At 44.2% G+C, this 12,042-nt stretch overlaps 1 pseudogene; it reads right to left on the reverse strand.

Moving 5' to 3' along the window:
• Nucleotides 1–1,685: 1,685 nt before the first annotated feature.
• LOC148377124 (long-chain specific acyl-CoA dehydrogenase, mitochondrial pseudogene) lies at nt 1,686–2,919 on the reverse strand (annotated as a pseudogene).
• Between the last annotated feature and the right edge of the window lie 9,123 nt (nt 2,920–12,042).

Below are 12,042 nucleotides of genomic sequence, written 5' to 3' on the forward strand. Positions count from 1 at the left end.
TTTGAAAGATGGTAAGAAAGAAGAAAAAGCAAACTATATAGAAATGGCATACGTTTTATATACATTGCTGCCAAATATTACCTCAAAGCTGGTGAATATAAGGAGTATGCTTTTCAACTCTCTAAGATATTACATTTGATACGATTACTATTCCGAAATATCAAAGAAAACAGCGCAAAGAGCTCATTTCGCTACTTGAAAAGCAGATCTTAGAAAAAGCAATACGACATGTATATAGAGCATACGAAAACAATAACGATATTGAAATTACAAAACTTAAGAAAATATTCGACCTCATCAATTGTAAAGATGGAATGAATAATGCAATCTCTCCCAATGAAGCGGAACAAAGCACTGGAATAACAGATGAATATATTCTAAATAAACTTATCCTGACCAATACTTCCGCAAGTGAGGACATCAAAGAGCTTTTGATTACTTACAAGGAACTTCAGTTAGTACTGACTGAGGAGGTGCCAAAATTAGAGGATTGTTTCGTCATGCTTACTCTACTGTAAGCAGGAAACACAACAGAGTACTAGAGCTTCGATATAGGGTTATATATAATTTCAAACGATTTCTGGATCAACTTGGAATTGAAAAAGAAAAGCGCATAGAAATGGAACAAACAGAACAATATGCGGAACTGGAGAAGATCGCACACTCTAAATTTTTAAATCTACTCTCCCAGCAAGCAAATGAGCATCAAAAATCCAATTCAGAGCGATTCGCACAGACTGGAAGTGATGATATTAGTAAGCTTGAGGAGCTCAAGTTTCTGATCTTAGACTCTATATTTTGTTTTCATGAGCTGATCCGCTCTATTGGTATTTATGATGTTTCGTATATCCATAGCCATATCCTTTTAGCCTCTGTTTACAGAAGATTAAGCTTTTGGCTAAGCCTGTTTGAAGTTTGTAAAGAAAAATTAGATAAGGACAAGAAAGAACAAATGACTAACCAATTAATATCACTAATCGGTGAGGTAGCTACAAATGATCTTAATCCTGAGAGTTCTATAGAAAGGGCCATAAATAACTATTACAAAGCATTGGAAATGCATACCGAAGGTGGAGCATACCAAATGATTATACAAAACATGTATTACCTTGACGATAATTTTAATGATAATCTGTACCATTTTTCAGCAACTATGGATCGTATGAAAATTAATTCTGGTAAAATCGGAAGAAAAATCGACGAACTAGAAAGAAAGCTATTAAGAGACAAGAATACAAAGCTCATCATTATTTTTGATCAATTTCTAATAAGAATTATTCAGTTCTATACAGATTTCACATCAACACCGCTGCCAGCAATCAAGATTGCTGGCAGCGCTTGTATATAAAATATCGAGCACTGTGCCGATAGTGCTCCATAGATACCCGCAACAATCACACAGCCCAAAAAGAAAATCGCTACGTTGGCCGACCATTCTGGATTACTGATCAGTAGCGACCAGATGAGGCCCGCCGAAAGGAAGCCATTGTAAAGGCCTTGATTGGCGGCCAGCACTTTGGTGGGTTCGAAGAGATCTTTAGGAATAGAGCGAAAGACTTTGGGACCACGCGTCGTCCAGCCGAACATCTCCAGCCAAAGTATATAGAGATGCTCTACGGCGACCAGCCCGATGAGGATTTTAGCGAGCATTGCCATAGTATTGGTTTTAGGTGCACCTGAAAAGCTCAGAGCTTGTTATGATTTAGTTCTGCGGCCTTCATTTTCTTGCGACGCTGCTTTTTGAGTTCATCAAAATAACTCTTCAGCAATCCACGAGAAATGAGGACTTTCATAATTTCGTTAGTACCGGCATAGATTCGTGTAACGCGATTGTCTGCCCAGGCACGAGCAATTTTGTATTCCCAAATATAACCATAACCTCCATGAAGTTGCATACACTCATCTGACAATTGGAAGTGCATATCGGTGCAAGACATTTTGGCCATCGAGGCGACCTCGGCGGTCAGCTCTCCATTCATATACAATTCTACGCACCGATCAGTAAAAGTTTGATGAATTTGTAGCTGGGTAGCCATCTCTGCCAGTTTGAATTGGGTATTCTGAAAACCAGCGATCGGCTGCTTAAAGGCTTTGCGACCTAAGGTATACTGAATGGTTTCATTCAGTGCGCCTTCGGCTCCTCCTACCGCCATAATGCCTACAATCAGCCGCTCGCGCGCCAGCTCGCGCATCATGTACTTAAAGCCCATACTCTCCTCCCCCAGCAGATTAGCCTTCGGCACCTTCACATTATCAAAAAACAGCTCACAGGTATCCTGTGCTTTCATACCTACTTTTTTGAAAGGTCGCCCTTTGCTATATCCTTCCATGTCCGACTCCAAAAGCAATAGGCTGATGCCTTCTCTAGGTGTCCCAGGATGAGTACGAACCGCTATGATAGCTAAATCACTCATATAGCCATTGGTAATAAAGGTCTTTTGTCCATTGACCAGATAATGATCGCCTTCGTCAGTTGCAGTGGTTCGGGAGGGCCTGTAGATCACTTCCACAGCCAGGCTCTGTCATTCCAATCGCAGTGATGACCTCTCCGCTCACCATGCGAGGCAGCCATTTTTGCTTTTGCTCCTCATTACCATATTTCATCAGATAAGGGGATACGATATCAGAGTGGAGAAAAAAACCAGGGCCAGTGCAGCCGGTGCGCGATAGTTCTTCGGAAATCAAAGCGCTGAAGGAAAAATCGAGGCCCATGCCGCCGTAGGCAGCGGGGACATCCAAACAAAGCAGGCCCATCTCTCCAGCTTTAAGCCATACCTCCCGACTAACCATGCCATCCTCTTCCCACTGCTCGTGATAAGGGATCACCTCTTTTTCAAAGAAGTCCCGAGCAGTCTGTTTGAGCATCTGATGCTCTTCGGATTGATAAAGCGGGCGAGGAATTTTGATATTTTCGAACATGGTTAGGAATATTTGATGTAGTGCAAAAATAAGGATTCTGCCTTCAAACTTCTGACAATTTATAAGGCTTCGGTAAATAAGTTTACAATATCATTGCATTTATTAATCAAAAAAGAAGATGATTGTTGAAAATCAACACTTTTTGTTTTATATTTATCTTCCATTTCGATTGTTGCCTTTGCACATGTAAGGAAAACTGTTGATCGATTGCATTGGTAATCCATTTTTAGATACATACCTTCTTTTTCTATCAAAAGGCCTAGACAGAAAAAGAATGCCATCTTCCAGAAGGAAGTTTTGCAATCCGTACTACTGCAAGACCTGACCTTTAATGGTCAAGTCTAAATAGAAAGTGGGAGGATTGGCGGCGGTGGCAAATTGGGTGGGACCCTCCCACTTTTGCAAAAACTATCTCTAATACCCAATAAGACCTAATTCTCCTCCATTTCAAAAACCAGTTTCCATACCCTATCTTTTGACTTTCGAAACAATCCCCTGCTTTTAGGGTTAATAAACGAGTACACAAACACAAAATTTTATGGCCAATACATCGATGTGGACCGGCTCGATCAATACCTATGTGACAATGAACTGGCGCAGGCCTTCCATATGGCCCGAGTATTAGGGATGCCCTTATTAATAGAAGGCGAACCCGGTACGGGCAAAACGGAACTGCCGCTGCAATTTGCCAAAGCGCTGAATCTGGATCTATTTGTCTATCCTGTAGGCTCTAAAAGTACGGTAGATCAATTTGTGGCCAAATTCGATCATGTCAAATACTTGCGCGACTCGCAGGTGGAGGTGCTCAATGCACAGCGCGAAGCACAAGGGCTAGGGCGGCCATTGAGTACCGGAGGCCGCAGCACGGAGCAGCTCGACGATTACATCATCATGGGGCCAGGCGCGCAGGCCTATTCCTCGCCTAATTCGGTGCTGCTGATTGACGAAATTGATAAGGCACCAAGAGAATTCCCAATGACCTATTGTATGCCCTGAGTCATCGTCGCTTCGTATTGCCTGAATCCGGAAGGGTCGTTGAAGTATCGGAAGAACAGATGCCAGCCATTGTCATCACCTCTAATCGCGAGCAGGAGCTGCCAACGGCCTTTAAGGGCCGCTGTATTTATCATTTCATTTCATTTCCTGAGCCGGAGATGATGGCTCAAATTGTTGGAAAGCATTTTCCAGATAATGATCCAGAGCTGACACAACGAGCGCTCGATCTCTTCTACCAACTGCGCCACCTTGGCCTCGAACGCGCTCCCGCTACCCGAGAGCTACTCAACTGGCTTAAGTACCTTCGTACCTTCCCAAAAGCTGAAGCTTTCACGCGTATTAAGCAACTCGACGGAGCAGGTGTACTTGCTAAGACAAAAGCGGATTTGGAAAAAATATTAAGACGTAGAAATTAGCACGCCTAAAGCCTATCGCCTATGTTCAATCAGCTTCCACATTACTTTCGCAAGCATAAGCTCAGAGCAGATGTCCGAACCCTGCTCCTGCTGCGCAAGGCCTTCAACAAAGGACTGGTTAATACATTGGGTGATCTGTATCTTGTACTTAGGGGACTACTATGCAATGGCCCAACCGACTTTGGTCCCTTTACGGTTGCCTTTTATGAGTACTTCTTGGATGTAGATATTAAGCAGGGAGAAAAACTCGAAAATGCTATCGCCCGGTCCGAAGCTTTCAAAAAATGGAAGACGGCCTTTTTGGAAGAGGAGCGGCCCGATGAGGAGCCCGACCTCCAAGAACTCATCGATAAATACCTGGACCAAATTCATCTTAGTACCTTCGATATCAAGACGGTCTTATCTGGTAAGGAGATTTTACAAAATGATGATCCTTCTCGTCCTGATGATAATCCTGATGATGATGCCCGTCCTCCTGATGACATCACCCAAGCGGCGGACTACCGTGACCTTTCATTGGAGGAACTGATGCAGCGAATGAAGGAGATTGCTCGCCAACAGCGGGGGCGACATGCTGGTGGTGATCATTGGATCGGTACTGGAGGGCGTTCGCCTTATGGGCATGGAGGTGCCGCCTTCGGAGGTATTCGTACTGGAGGTGGTGGCGGAGGTAAAATGGCCAGAAAAGTCATTGGTGACCGGCGCTTCTACCCTGTAGACGTCAAGGCCATATTGCGGGACGATAATATCGACGCGGCCCTGGCTAGTTTGAAAGGGATAGAGGATGAATCTACAGAATTACTGCTGGACATTCCGACTACCATTAAAGAAGGCGTCAAGCAGGGAGGATTATTCCTTCCTTACGAAAAAGAGAAGATTAATAACAAAGTGCAAGTGGTCTTGCTTATTGATAATGGTGGTTATTCAATGACCCCTTATATCCGCAATGTCACCAAGCTCTTCTCCAAGATGAAAACGCGCTTTGCTCATGATCTCAAAACCTATTACTATCACAATACCATCTATGGCGGTGCTTATGAAGAAGCCAGCCGCCGAACATTTATTCATATTGACCAGCTCCTGCTATTAGATAAAAATTACAGTTTCTTCATCATTGGCGATGCTGATATGGCTCCTTATGAGCTGACGCGAGCGAGTTATGGGGACTGGATGGCACTAAAGGAGCGTTTTTCGCGTATTGCCTGGATGAATCCCATGCAGGAACGTTTTTGGCAAAGCTCTGATACTATTCCTTCCCTCAAACAAATCTTTGAAATGTTCCCATTAACCCCTGAAGGCATTGAAAAAGCAGTTAGTTATATGAATAGAAAAAGGAAATACGCCAAAAAACGATGAAATTTAGTGTCGAATTGACATTTAATTCACTATACAATTTGGGGAATACCCAAAAAATACTTATTTTTACGGTCGTATAATAGCCACAATCTACATCAACAGTTTTATCCCCCCCTATACTGTTACCAATTTCCCGGAACCCGTTTCAAATTGTTACGATACCCCTAAAACGAATTGTTTAACTGTAATTAAACAAATACTATGGTATTCTCTCAATTTGCCCTATCACGGAGGTGGGCAACTGTTCTGCTATTCTTATTTGTAGGACTCAACAGTAACTTATTGGCCCAGATTGTTCAGCCTGTAGCCAACAATGCAAAATATAATGTAGGGGAGGCGGTTCAATTTAGAATCACTGCTGAAATCAGCGGTACCGTTAACTATACACTTCGTTATGATCGCTATGCGCCAGAGCTTCAAAGTGGTAATTTCTTTCTTGCTGCCGGCCAAAGCCGCGTCGTAAGTTATTCAGCCAATCAAGCAGGTAGCATTCTCTGCGATGTTTCACAAAATGGCCGTACAGCACTAGCAGCAGCAGTAGTTGCCCCATTGGAACAACAGCCCATACAATCTGAACCTGCTGACTTCGATGCATTCTGGAATGGCCTGAAAGCACAATCTGCTGCCATTCCTCTCGATCCAAGGCTGACTTTCCACTCAAATACACCCTATTCCACAACTTATAGGCTTAATCTGGCCCATATTGATGGCCGACGAATTTATGGCTACCTGTCCATTCCGAATGGTAATGGGCCTTTTCCAGCCATTCTGACTACTCCGCCTTTCGGCAGTGCGGCTAACCTCGTGCAGCCGGAACCCGCTCTAGCCGAACGTGTAGGAGCCTTGGCATTAACAATTGGTATTCATAATGCCGATCTAGATCAAGTTGATCCTAATGCCTACGAACCTAATGATATTGCTGATCCTTCGGGTAATTATCATAGATATGCTGTCTTAGCTGCACTGCGCGCTATCGATTACCTAGGCTCTCGCCCTGATTTTGATGGGCAACATCTGGCTACGGTAGGCGTCAGTCAGGGAGGAGGATTGGCAATGATGGCCGCAGGACTGGACAATCGCGTCAGCTTAATGGTCAGTAGCTATCCTAGTCATTGCGAAAATAGTGGGCTGTATTACGATCAGGCTAGTGGTTTCCCTTATTATATCCATAGTTCAAGAGCCAACTTCGGTACTGCGGCCCACGAGCAGCAGACTCTACAAGCGGTTGGTTATTATGATGCTATTAACTTCTGCCGCCGATATGATGGCCCTGCTCTGGTTTTTGCAGGTTATGAAGATCAGATCAACCCCGCTTCAACAATCTTTGCGGCGTTCAATCAACTGAAAGGACCAAAGGTACTTTTTCATGGTTTGGAATTAAATCATGGACAACAGCCAGCAGACTACTGGAATGGCCGCTATGACCTATTCCGTCGCTACTTCCCTACGGACAAAGCCACCTGGCCCTTCAATCCGACGACTACCGGTTATTTTATTGATGCTGGAGAAAATCTGACTATTGATGTAGGACAATCTGCTAATCTAAATGCCAGAATAGAACTGAACACCAGTACGCCTAACTGGCCAGTTCGGTGGAAACTCCTCTCCGGCCCTGGCAATGTCAACTTCTCTAATGCCAATAGCTCTTCAACTACAGCCAACTTTAGTGCAGCGGGAACTTACAGGCTTCAAATTACTGCAGAGGACCTCAGCGGACTGGCTACAGCGGCTAAGTACTATACTTTGCAAGATGAAATTACGGTTGTAGTGGGAAACGGTAACGGTGGAGGTACAAGCCTCAACCTGGATTGTCCTCAGGACCTTAGCTTCACGATTCCCACTGGTCAAAGTAGTACCGTAGTCAATTGGCAGGAGCCGCAGGCGAGTACGAATTGTGTTGGCAATCCTATACTCTATCAAAGTGAAGGGGTAAGCAATGGAGCTAACCTTCCTGTCGGCCAGTATCGGATTGGTTATGTCGCTAATGATGCCTGTGGGAATAGCAAATCATGCACTTTTAATATCACCGTACAGGGTGCTACCGTGCTTAACCTCAATTGTTCGCAGGACATCACGCTCACTGCTGATCCCGGCCAAAGCAGTAAGGTCGTCAATTGGCAGGCGCCGCAGGCAACGAGCAATTGTGCAGGCAGTACCTCTATCAATCAGACTGAAGGCGCAGCCAATGGAAGTGCCTTCAATATCGGCCAGCATCGCATCAGCTATACTGCGACGGACAACTGTGGGAATAGTCAATCCTGCAATTTTAATATTACCATCCTTCAAGCTGCTACGACGCTTACACTCAACTGTCCACAGGATATAACACTCACTGCCAATCCCGGCCAGAACAGCAAGTTGGTCAATTGGCAGGCGCCGCAGGCAACGAGCAATTGTGCAGGTAGTACCTCTATCAATCAGACTGAGGGCGCAGCTAATGGCAGCAATTTTACCGTTGGACAGCATCGCATCAGCTATCGAGCCAATGATAACTGTGGCAATAGTGAATCCTGTAGTTTTACGATTACTATTCTAGCTGCACCGACGCTCAATCTCAGCTGCTCTCAAGATCTCATCTTTACAGCAGACCAAGGTCAAAGCAGTAGGATTGTCAATTGGCAGGAGCCGCAGGCGACTAGCAATTGTTCGGGTAGTACCGCTATCAATCAAACCGAGGGTGCCGCTAATGGTACTGCCTTTGCCGTCGGGCAGCATCGCATCAGCTATCGAGCCAGCGATAACTGCGGAAACGAAAGATTTTGCAGCTTCAATATTACCATTTTGGCTCCTCCCCCACCGACCACAGGTTTCTGTGATCTCCGTGGAACACAACCCTGGTTTGAGTACATTGGCAATGTCCAATTTGGGTCAATCAATAATACCAGCTTTAAGGAAAAATATGGCGACTTTACGGCGCAAAGTACAGAGGTAAGAACAGGAGAACAATATGCGATTACCCTCACTGCTAGCTTTAGCTATCAGGTTTGGGATGAATATTTTAGTGTTTGGATTGATTATAATCAGGACGGTACATTTCAGGAACAGGCAGAATTAGCCTATTCGGGTATTCTGACAACCGATATGATTTTTCAAGGACTATCTTTAAGAGGAGAAATTATTATTCCTGCAAATGCTCAGGAAGGGCGGGCAAGAATGCGTATTGCCATGCAAAGAGGAGCTTTCCCGCCACTCTGTGGAACATATGATTTTGGAGAAGTCGAAGACTATTCGGTAGATATTAAAACGGGGATCATTCAGCCCACTTTTCTAAACCTGAGCTGCCCGGCAAATGTACTGCTCACTGCCTCCGCTAGCCAGGATTTTGTGCAGGCTAACTGGTCGGCTCCCACTGCTTCAACAAGCTGCCCGGCGGGCCTAAGCGGCGTTCAGCAAGTGCAAGGTCAGAGCCCTGGTAGCTTCTTCCCGGTAGGCATCAGCACCATCAGCTATGAGGCCAGCGACGAGTGTGGCAATTCCAGTACCTGTTCTTTCCAGGTCATCGTCGAAAGAGAGCAAACCTTGCCTACGGACCCTCTGGATTACTGTAACTCCGGCGGGCAAAGCTCCGCCCGCAACTGGATCAGTTATTTCGGCCTGCAGGATATTCGCAATTCTTCTACACGCTCCTCCTACAGTGATTTTACAGATCACAAAACTACGCTTACTGCCGGACTAGAATACCCATTCGAGCTGGAGCTGGTACTCCGCAGTAATTTCAACTACGGTGTCGTAAGCGGCTGGATCGACTGGAATGCCAATGGCATCTTTGAGGCAGATCAAGAACTGGTCATTTCTGAAATCATCAATTCTGCAGGATTTGGCACCCGCAATGTACAGCGCTTAGGTAATTTACAACTACCGGCTAATGCCACCAATGGCGAAGTACGACTACGCCTGGCTTTTAAGCAATTCAACAGCTCCATTCCCTGTGAGCAATTCGCTTATGGCGAAGTCGAGGATTATACCATCAATATTGTCGGCGGCATCCCTCGTCCACAGAATTCCAGTCAAAGTTTCGTGCAACTCAATGCTAGTCCGCTGACCAATACGGTTCAGCTGCAGTGGTACTCCAATACCTCGTACAAAACCGATTATTTTATCATCGAACATTCTCGCGACGGACAGCAGTTCAAAGAATTATTCAGAAGAGAAAATGAGGACATCAGCATGAGGACCTTGAGTTATGAGGACTGGGATAAGGCGCCTTATCATGGGATGAACTACTATCGGATTAAGAAAGTATTGCAAGATGGTAGTTTTACCTATTCTAATATCCAGCAGTTAGAATTCAAATTTGCGGAAGGTGAGATGGTAGTGTTTCCTAATCCTGCCAGCGAGGTGGCGTTCATTTATCTGGAGCCCTTTGCAGGGCAGCCGGCACAATTGCAGCTCTTCAATACTTTGGGGCAGCGCCAGTTTGTGATGGACTTTAGCGCGCTTCCCGAGCATTTCATCCGTATTCCTTTAGAGGATTTTGGCAATGGTTTGTATACCATCTATGTCCAAATCGAAGGCCAAAAGGCCATTAGCAAGCAACTGCTGATTGAGCGAGGTTATTAATAAGCTCATCTTTACTACTAATTTGTCGGCTATGATACTCCAATGTATTATAGCCGACAAATTTAGTATATGTCGTTCCGGCTACACTTGTATCTCTATTTCAATTCCATTATCTTATGGGTGAAAATTCATTTTTCATCTTCGCGAATAACTCGCCTCGACGCCACTGCGTCCCAACGACTTCCTGGTAATCAAAAATAGTTGTAAAAAAAATCGCTCAAAACTCACCCGTCTGAGTTTTGAGGGTCTAAACTATTGATTAACACATAAAGGCACCAGCCAATGTTTGGGAAATCGCACTACACGGACAATCAACTGATCTTGAAAATTTGCCAATTTGACAAAGGGCATTTGGGAGAGGTCTATCGTTACATGAGCCAGCACCGGCAGTATTATGGCCAGGTGGAGCGACTGGTGATGGTGAGATTTCCATTCAGCAGGATGGATGCCGAAGATATTTTCCAACAGAGTTTTTGGGATTTGGTCAAAAGGGTCAGAGAAATGGGATGGCGTTTGCACATCAAATTATCAACGGTCCTATACGATATTGCTACTAAGCGCTGCCTGAATAAAAAGCGCAATGAAGATAGACGAGCTGCTCACGGCGAAAAGGTGAAAAGGCATCAACTGACACTACAAACGCCATCCAAACGAGTGATGGATAGTGATCAGGAATACATCCGGCAACAGTTAGTAAAGGTGATGGACAGAATCCTCACGGAGCGAGAAAAATCGCTGATGATTGCACTTCATTACTTCGACTGGACCCTAAAGGATTATGCCAAGGTAACCAACAGCAATTATAATACGGTGAAATCCACCAGTCGGAACGCTCTACTAAAAATGGCAGCCGATCCAAACATCCGAGCTCTTAAAAATTATTTCGATGACTAGCTCAACAGATTTCAATGAAGATCGACATGATTTGATTTTAAGATACTTACAGGGTAAACTTAGCCAAGAGGAGGAGCTGCACTTTGTGCGGCGGTTGGAAGAGGACGAAGGCCTAAAAGAAGAATTGTCGTTTATGCAGATGCTACGGCTTGGAGGCCAAGGCTTGGGAAAGCAATATTTGGCAGAGGAAAAGAAAAGCATTGATCAGATCAAGATTCATCGCAGCATTCCTCTCGCCCAGCGAATCTCTTACAAGCAGTTGATTAGAGCCGCTATGATTCTCTTTTTCGTCCTCGCGAATATTTGGATCCTAAGCAATATCAAACATCAACAGCATATGGCATCCTATGTTGATCTGAATCATGAAAAGGAAAAAATACAGTCTGCCATCCTTGCCATAAATACGCAGCAACAGACTTTAAATTTCCAATTGGATAAAATAAATTACTATTGGCGAACCTTGCTTAAAATCGAAGACGAATGCACTGCTCTTGAATATCAACCGACTGAGAATATTAACAAATTCGTTATTTGGGGTGATTCATTCTACAAAGCACAAAATAATTTAAAAGAACATCAACTGGTTTTAAAACTTTACGAAAAAGAATTAAGCAATCTAAAAACCAGCATTAAAAATAAAGATAAAATCATTATGCTTTATTGCAATGATATTATAGAGAAAGAAGAGGAACTCAAAAAGATCAATATCAGCCTAAAGGAAAGTGAATACAGAGAATCTCACTACCTGCAGGAAATCAGCAAGCTGAGTTTTCTGTCTTCGCAATAAGGGCTCACTATATGAACAAAGCCTATCCGAAGACAGGCTTTGAGGTGACTTAAGCATTTAGCTCAAGCAAAATTGGGCTCTTAAAATGCTGTACGATAGCAATATATTGTGCGA

The sequence above is a fragment of the Syngnathus floridae genome, unplaced genomic scaffold, assembly GCF_059516105.1.
Source record: "Syngnathus floridae isolate MCC-2025c unplaced genomic scaffold, RoL_Sflo_1.0 HiC_scaffold_352, whole genome shotgun sequence".
Lineage (NCBI taxonomy): Eukaryota > Metazoa > Chordata > Actinopteri > Syngnathiformes > Syngnathidae > Syngnathus > Syngnathus floridae.